This window comes from Chinchilla lanigera, unplaced genomic scaffold, assembly GCF_000276665.1.
Source record: "Chinchilla lanigera isolate Chin_1 unplaced genomic scaffold, ChiLan1.0 scaffold00067, whole genome shotgun sequence".
NCBI classification, from domain to species: Eukaryota; Metazoa; Chordata; class Mammalia; order Rodentia; family Chinchillidae; genus Chinchilla; species Chinchilla lanigera.
Window position 1 is genome coordinate 10386723 of NW_004955468.1, and position 8888 is coordinate 10395610.

At 35.2% G+C, this 8888-nt stretch overlaps 1 pseudogene; it reads left to right on the forward strand.

Moving 5' to 3' along the window:
* The first annotated feature begins 2193 nt into the window (after positions 1-2193).
* Positions 2194-4602, forward strand: LOC102027165 (annotated as a pseudogene).
* The last annotated feature ends 4286 nt before the right edge of the window (positions 4603-8888 follow it).

Below are 8888 nucleotides of genomic sequence, written 5' to 3' on the forward strand. Positions count from 1 at the left end.
GGCTTTATTTGTTCTGGTGAAGCACAAAGAAAAGAAAGCTTCTCCAAATGGGAAACACCTCATCAAAGGCTGCCTTGAATTAATTCTTGTAATAGGGACTTTCTGTTTTCTTTTTCCTTTCCTTAATTTACAACAGCCTTTAGCATCTAATAAGCCCTCAGGGAACCTCGGAGTAAAAACCAACTAATGGCTAGGGTCAATGTTTTTTCCTTTTCCTCTTTTCTCTACTGGACTGGTGAGATTCAGATTCATGCGTCCCCTTTGCTTATTCAGAAAAGATGAACCTGTTCCAAAAATAATGTTGCAATAATGGCTCCCTGGAGTTATGAGAAGTATGACTATCAGCCAACATATTGAGGGCATAACTAATAAGAGACAAAAAGTAGTTTTTCAGTGAGTCTTTGGGGATAATTCTCAGGATTCTCAGCAGGGAAGCTAGGAATACAGCTTTGGGCATTGACATATCCGTGGTAGAAAGGCGTGGAACAGAATCTTTTCAAAAATAGAAATGGATATGGTAATACTAGGTTTCACTGAATTCAGCTAGGGAACACAGAAAACTTGAATGAAGATAGTATCTGGATCTTCAGATAAGGAGGTTCAGTCACTAGCAATAATTTTAGAATGTATTAATTTTCTGATGAGCTTTAGTCTGCCTATCTAGTTAATTAGTGATGATGAAGAAAGAGTATGTCAGGGTGGACATTATCTATAATTGTTTGATTAGTATTTTATAGTCACAGTATTTTTATGATATATATGTATATTTTTGAGATGATAGAAGATAGTATAGGGCTTAGGGGGAAGATAAAGTATCACAATCCCAGCTGTAATAAGTGCAAGGACGGCTTTTGTCAAGTGCTATGAAATATGCTCTCCAGAGCTGGTGATGCTGACTGCCTCTGTATCATCTCTGAAAGGGTGAAGCCATTAGGAAATTGTCCTGAATAATTTAAAAAGAAAAGACAGGTAGCTGAAACTCACTGTTAATAATTTGCTCTCAATACTTAATGCATTCATCTTACATTCTGAAAAAGCATGTGAAAGTATCATCTGGTAACAAAAATATATTAGAAAAATCTAACTAGTAATGTAAGAGTAAAAAGAATTACCTAACTGAGCTGCCTTTCTTTACAGAACTTCTGCTTTTTTAAAAAAAGTCACTATCCTAGCATTCTGTGGACAAATAACTTACTGCATAATTTTCAAAATGGAAACTGAGGACGTAAATAAACTGAATTTCCCAAGGGAAATCCTGATTGTATCTGTTTTGTTATTGATCACTTGATATGTAAAGTACAGTGAACAGCCAAAGTTTGGGGACACTGACTGGAAATTCATAAGAACTAGACCTGGTTCCTGTTTGAAATGAACTGATCTTGTGATAGGTTATCATGTAGGTGGTTTAATTATAACAATGTCATATGATTCAGCACGTTGTAGACTGGATATCCGTTCCCATATATCTCTTTCCAAGGGTAAGAACACCACTATCCTTTTCACTGGTTTAGATAATGCCTTTAAACATGTGCCTGTTAAAGTTTTAATTCAATATTTAATTACATGTTACTAAATATTTAGTAGTCAATAAATTAATCAAATACCTTCTAGGTGATCATTTGGTTTTAGATTTTATGAAGGACACAAAATTTCTCCAAAGCATTTACATGCTGGTAAATGATCAGGAAGAGGAAAGTATGTTTCATGATACATCCAGTATAGAATAAAAATTTGCTAAATAACTTTAAAAAAAGGAAAATTTATATCACTCATCTTTGGAAAGCAGAGCAGTATGAGGTTGAAGGTTCTAATTAAATGATCAAGAATGAGGGGCTGGGGATTTAGCTCAGTGGCACAGGGCCTGCCTGGCAAGTGCAAGGTCATGAGTTCGATTCCTGGTACCGGAAAAAAAACAAAACAAAAAAAAGGATGGAACGTGAGTAAAGATTTTCCAGGCAAAGGGAAAACAATGAGGAGCAGCACAGAAGATAGAGCTGCAAATTAAGGAAATAGTCTCTCTGCAGAAAAATTACCATATTTTTAAGCACCTTGGGAAAGAAGAATTCAAAAAGACAGCAAGGCGATTTAGCATCATTACTGATAAAAATGGTTCTTTGCTTGAATAGTCTTAAAATTGTATAATATTGACAATAAATATTTTAATTTATCAATAAGTGAATGTAAAGCAGAACCATGAAACATAACTTCTACTCTAAGCCTTCTTTTGAATGGGAGGGAAGCCAGAGTGAAAACACTCAGGTATGGCAGCTGGTGAAAGAACAGTGCATCGAATGTGAGCGCTCAGCTGTCAGGTGGTCTCTCAAGTTGAACACATTAGCTAACTGATATTCATTTTGTAATTCACTTTTGTGCTTTTGCTTTCTTCAAATATTTTGTTGGAGGTTTTATCAATTTGTTAAATTCAAATTTGATTTTAGTTGAATAAAGAGGAGAGAATCTACCCACTTTTTTTTTTTTTTTTCTGTCTTATTGAGACAGGCTGTTAGTATGCAGTTCAGGCTGGTCTTGAGCTCACTTTGTAGCCCAGGCTGGTCTCGAACTCACAACAATCTTCCTACCTCAGCCTCCCAAGTGCTGGGATTATAGGTGTATGCCACCACGCCTGCCCTACTCTTTAAGAAGAAGAAATTTGAGGAGCTTCAACCCCCCAAAGTCAAGTATTCTCAGTTCAGTAATAAATTCTGTTGGAAATCCAGGGAAAATAGGATGAAGAGATACAATAGCTCATATAGAAGAGCAGCCTGAGTGCTTAGATTTATTTCCTTTTAAAATTTAAACTTCAAACCCCACAGGTTTCTAGACCAGCTGCATCTTCACGGATTGATAAATAGTGTCTGACCAACCTGACTGTGAGAGCTTTGGGTGTCTCAAGAACTACTTAATATGCACTAAATCTCACTAGGATCCTTCCAATTCCACTCTATCAAGAGTGTCAAAGAGTTTATGTGATTAGATAAAAGGATAACATAAAGTCAGCACAGTATTATTGTCATTAGAAATGAATTTAAATAGGAATTGGATTTGGATGTTGGTCTAGTAGATTGGTGACAGTAAAATGGTTGGGTTTAAGCATAAAAATATAAAACCTCAGGTAGATACACATTTAAAGCATATCTAAAAAGAAACCTAAAACTCTATTAGCCACTTGCTGAAAATTAAACACCATATGTAGCAAAAGCCAATGCTTATTAAAAGCTTACAATGTGCATACACCCAGCTAAAGTGCTTTAATCATCATAAGAATCCTAGCAGAGGTACTATTCATATGTTCATGTGGTAGAGGAAGAAAAATGTCACAGAGGATTATATTGGTAATTAAAGGTAGAGCTTGGACTGTTGCATAAAACATTTTCATTTTTTTCCTACTAGCTATTTGAAATAAGTATGGTAAAATATCACCAAAAAGGCATAGGTGGGTCATTAGAAAAAAATGTACAGTGTTTTGAAACAGTGCTATGAAAGGACATGATCAGTAGTAGGTACTACCTACCATAACTTCTTGTCACTTTTCTAATTTATTGTTCTCTGTAGTAGAGCTCCCTGCATCTTTCTGGGTACACTATGTGGTATTTTTTTTTTTCTTTTGTTTGTTTGTTTGTTTCTGTTCTCTTTAGGTTAATCTCTGGGATCAAGTAAACCAAGCTAATTTCTCTTCTGTCACAGAGTTCCTGTTGTTGGGATTCTCCAGTCTTGGAAAAATCCAGCTCATTCTCTTCGCTCTTTTTCTGTGACTCTATATGATTATTCTGAGTGGAAATATCACCATTATTACTGTCATCCACCTGGATCACAGTCTCCACATACCTATGTACTTCTTCCTAGGGGTCCTCTCCATCTCTGAGACATGCTACACCTTAGTCATCCTGCCCAAGATGCTCATAAATCTGTTGTCTCTGCTTAGAACAATCTCATTCACCAACTGTGCCACACAGATGTTTTTTCTTCCTTGGTTTTGCTATCACTAACTGTATGATCCCGGGGGTGATGGGTTATGATCGCTATGTTGCCATTTGCCATCCACTTTGCTACCCCATTCTTATGCACTGGGAGGTATGTGGACAGCTGGCAGCTGATTGTGCTGTGATTGGTTTTCTGTTATCACTCTTAGGCTCCCTCTTAGTCTTTGAACTTCCTTTTTGTGGTCCAAACAAAATCAACCACTACTTCTGTGATATCTCACCAGTTATCCGACTTGCCTGTACTGATACCTACATCAATGAGCTAGTCATCTTCATTGGTGGAGTCCTACCTCTTACGGTCCCCCTGACTTTCATTTGCTTCTCCTATGGCTTCATTGTACGAGCCATCCTGAGGATTTCATCAGCTGAAGGCAAGCGAAAAGCCTTTTCTACCTGTTCTTCCCATCTCACCGTGGTTATTGTCCACTATGGCTGTGCCTCCTTTGTCTATCTGTGGCCATCAACCAAGTACTCATCCAGCACAGACAGGCTAGTGACAGTGACCTACACTGTGACTCCACTGTTGAACCCCGTGGTGTATAGCCTCAGAAACAAGGATGTTCAAATGGCCATTCAGAAAATGATCGGCTGGGGAGGATTTTATCCTAAGACTATAAAATGAGATGTTTCACATCTATGGAAACACCCTTTCTGAGAACACAGTAATAATTACAATGTTGATGATGTTCTTGTCTTTCACGTTCAAGCCACACAGTGTAGGATTTCCATGGCATTATTTGGATGGGCTTTGTGGGGTTGGCTTTAAACTTGGGTGTATTGAAGATCAGTCCAAGTCTCAAATACTTTTCTCCAGCTTGTGTAATAAATACTTTTATTTCTTAGGATAATTAAGGAATGATTTTAGTCTATCAAGTACAAGTAAAACCTTGTGGATGTTGATTGAGGTTCAGTGATCACATATTTTACATGACTTAGGGAAATCTTAATAAAATGAACAATATGGTGGAAAGTTATCACCAGCTATGAACTACTAGTGTTGAAAAGGATCCAAGGTGATCACTTCCATTGTTCTGTTACTTTTGGAAGAGCATCTGAGGTGTTCCATCTTGGTTGATGCTGAATAGGATGAGTTTTCACTGTTAAACACTGCTAAATGTTATTTATTCAACTCTACGTTTATATGTCTTTCTCCCTTTGCTCCTGTTATCTCTGAAGATGTACCTGATATTTCACCAACACAACAGCAATCAAAATCTTTAAAAATTTGACTTCTTTATGACTAAATTGCCGTGGCATTAAAATGTCATGCACTGTTTTCACTAAGAGACTAAAATTATTCTTTAAACCAGAGTTCACAGAGACCTCTCCTAATCTGTGTTAGCTTCCTGGAGATTCTTCCTTGAATATTATTTTTGTTAATTAATACTATTGTTAAAATGAGTCATCTGGTGACAAAGAATAATCACCTTCCTTATTCTGTGATTGGATTTTATCTCAGTGAAGTCTGAATCTCATCTCCACATCTTATCTGCCACACAAGTACTTTTCTCTAACCCTGAGCTTGCTTAGACTATAGGGTTTGATATTAAATAGCAGCAATCTTGTAATTATGAAACTTACTGCCTATAGTTTTCTATTTACTTTCAGTCTTGTGACATTTGGCATCTATTCTGTTAAATTTCTACTTGTGATTTAGGCTCATAGTTCTAAACATCCAAATTTTCTTCCCATATTTTATTTTAATACCCAATCTACTTTTCTCTTTCATTGCTCCATTCTATCTCTAGGGTTAAATAGTAAACAATATATTGGGTGAAAATAGAGTTAATAGTGGCTAAGTTGGATTCCAGTACTTATATAAGCTCTGTGGCAGAGGGAATTATAGTTAAATATGGATGTAACCAAGGATCAGGTGTGAGAGTGAAGGTAACATGGCCAGGGGTTTTTCATCTTTTTATGTAGATCTTTCAAAAAATAAAACCATTTGTCAGTAAATCTCTAGAAACTCCATTTCAAAAGACTTTATGGTCAATCCCTGCTCCATAAAATCATGAGAATCATCAATAATTTGTTCTTCTTAAATATCTGTTAGTTCTAAAAGCCAGAAGGAAATACTTTTCAAGAAGTATATTCTTGGAAAGAATACAAGACTGATGGATAATGTAGAGGTGATTATCCTGCAATGCTGCAGGAATTCCCTGTACTGCAAGAGTATATTGGCAACTTTCATGATAATCATGGTGTAAAGCACGAAAATGTAGAAGAAAAAGACTTTTCAAGAACTGGATTCAGATATCTTTTGATGTGCCTGCAAAAGCCCCTTTTGATGTAGCAAGGACAAATATTATTTTGTTCTGTCAGGCATGTCACACTGCCTCTCACATACCTCTTATAAATTAGTGCAGAAACTTTGTGACAGTGATGGCCTATAATAATTCCTCCATTTATAACGATTTTTAAGCCTTATGTTTCATTGGTAAAAATAACTTTTTTTTCCTTCACTTTTACCAGAAAGAAAACATCAACTCTGAGGAATATTAAGTAAATAGGGAAAAGTATATAGGCTGATATTTCCCAGATCCAAAGATCATTGTAGAAAAGGATTCTTCCCTAACAAAAGTTTTTCTCGGCTAAATTTGGTGAGGCCAGCCTGTATTCCCAGAACTCTGGGAAGCTGAGAAAGGAAGATCACAAGTTTAAACCCAGGCTGGCATTTTAGCAATTCAGTGAGACCATGCCTCAAAGATTATTAATTAAAAACCTAAAAATGTATCTTAAGGTGAAGATTCTCAGTTCTATCCCTAGTACTTATCAAAAATGTTTTCTCATCTCTCCATCAGTTTATTTTCCTCATTATTTAATCTTTTTCACTGATTATTAGCTTCAGAATTTCATCAGAGATAGATGTCTGTTCTTTTTCAATGTTAATTTATGTTATAAAAAGGAGATGAAAGTTGTATGGCAAACTCCAACCTTAAAAATCCAGCAATCTAACTAATATTTCATTCCCCTTTGGCAGTCAAGTACTACAGGAGAAATCTATCTAACAAATTAGCTTTTCACAATAAACTAATGATCAAAAATCTCAAATGGACACAATAAATTACATAGGAAAAATTATTTATGTCTGAAAAATTAACCTTTGTTCTCTAGAGAAGCTATTATCTGTCCATTCACTTCTACTTATAATGAAAATTGATTAATTCTGTCCTTCCATAGCTCTCTGTCTCCTTGGTTTGAAACAATTGACCTCAGGCGATATTTTATCTATCATACTTTAGAGAAAACATAAGGCTCCCTGAAGGTTTCTCTGTCTGTCATTGCAGTCACAAACGTTTTTGTATCACAAATGATTTTTCTCTTCACTCATGTTACAATGAGTGATCTTTTTTAGTGTTTTCAAATATTTCCTTAACAAATTCTTTGTATTCTGTCCCTTATTTATTTTTTATCAGAACATGTTTGTAGTACATAATGATTACAGTTATTATGGGAAGTTATTACATGCACATGATATTTATGGTTGCTTCTTTAGTGCCTTCTTCCTATAATCTTTTTTCCCTCATTTTGTCTTGGGAAACAGGGATTGCAGTTGTGACACTCTGTGAATATATATGAAGGATAAATGTATCTAAATTTTTTCAGTTTGGGTAGTTTTAGACTGACTCTGTCAACTCCTATTTATTTTCCAGTAATAGTTCTAAAAGAAAGCCAGAACAACTCAAAGCAAGCCAGGCAATTAATACTAGAGATATTCTTATTACTCCTTGATGTGGGAAGGTTTTTTTTAAATAGAGAAAAAAAGTGTCCATACTACAGATATTGGAAAATAAAGAAAAGTTCACCAATAGTAATTTAGTAAATGAATAAAGCTGGTTTTATTTACTATTTCATTACCTACTTATTGAATTAGGTAATGGAAGAGACAAAGGTAAAAGAAAATTCTTCCTATTTTCAAAATATTAAACCTACTGCTCTAAATTTCTCACTCAAGTATAAGAGAGGTTTTTTCTTTCATTAAATAAAAGCCATTCATACTTGTATTTATATGCATTGTAATGAATGCTTCCTTTCTCTTCCTGTGGCTTCCTTTCTGATTTAGTTTGAAATTAAGTTATTCCAAAAATATATTTTGTAGGTGAATTGAGTGAGCTAATGAACATCAGTAAAATAAAGAAAATAAATTCTGTTTTTACCAGGATGGATTTATAGAAACTTCATGATCCACCTTTAAAAAGTAAACATTGAGGAAATATGTAAAAACACAGTTTTCAGACGCTGAACCATGGGCGTAAAGCTGTCATCTATAGGAGAAGAGAAACAAATGATTCCCACACATTGTGACACAGAAGCAGTTTCCAGAATATAATGCAAAGAATTGTGGATCCCAGTTATAACTTCCATAGACTCCTAATTTTAGTCCTAAAGAAAAACTGAATGTGAGACTGAAGGTGAAGAAATTAAAACAGAAGAATCAGTTTAACTGACTACAGTGGAGTGAATTCAAGCACTCTGTAACTTTTAAATATTAAAATCTATATATTTAAGGATTTTTGGTTTTCTTTTTGGCTTTGTTTGCAAACAATTTGTTAGACAATCTCACTGAGTTGAGGAGTCAGAGGCTGGGAATTCAAAGGGACTATTTTCAAGATGGAAAACTAAAGAGAAGGGATTAAGACTCAGAGAGAAAACACTAAATACCTGCAAAGGACTCCTTCAAGCCTTTGAAAGAGCATCGATCCATACATCTGCCAAAAGAAAATACCCCTTGTGGAAGATGAGAAAGGGAACACTGGGAAAAATGGATCAAACAATTCCTAGAGCTCAGTCAGGGAAGTGTTTATGTTCAATAACTACCAAGTATAGTTTACAAAAATGAAAAAAAAAAAAACCACTGTTTTCATCATCTTGCTGACATTCATGAACTCACTCAATTCCATCTGCCTA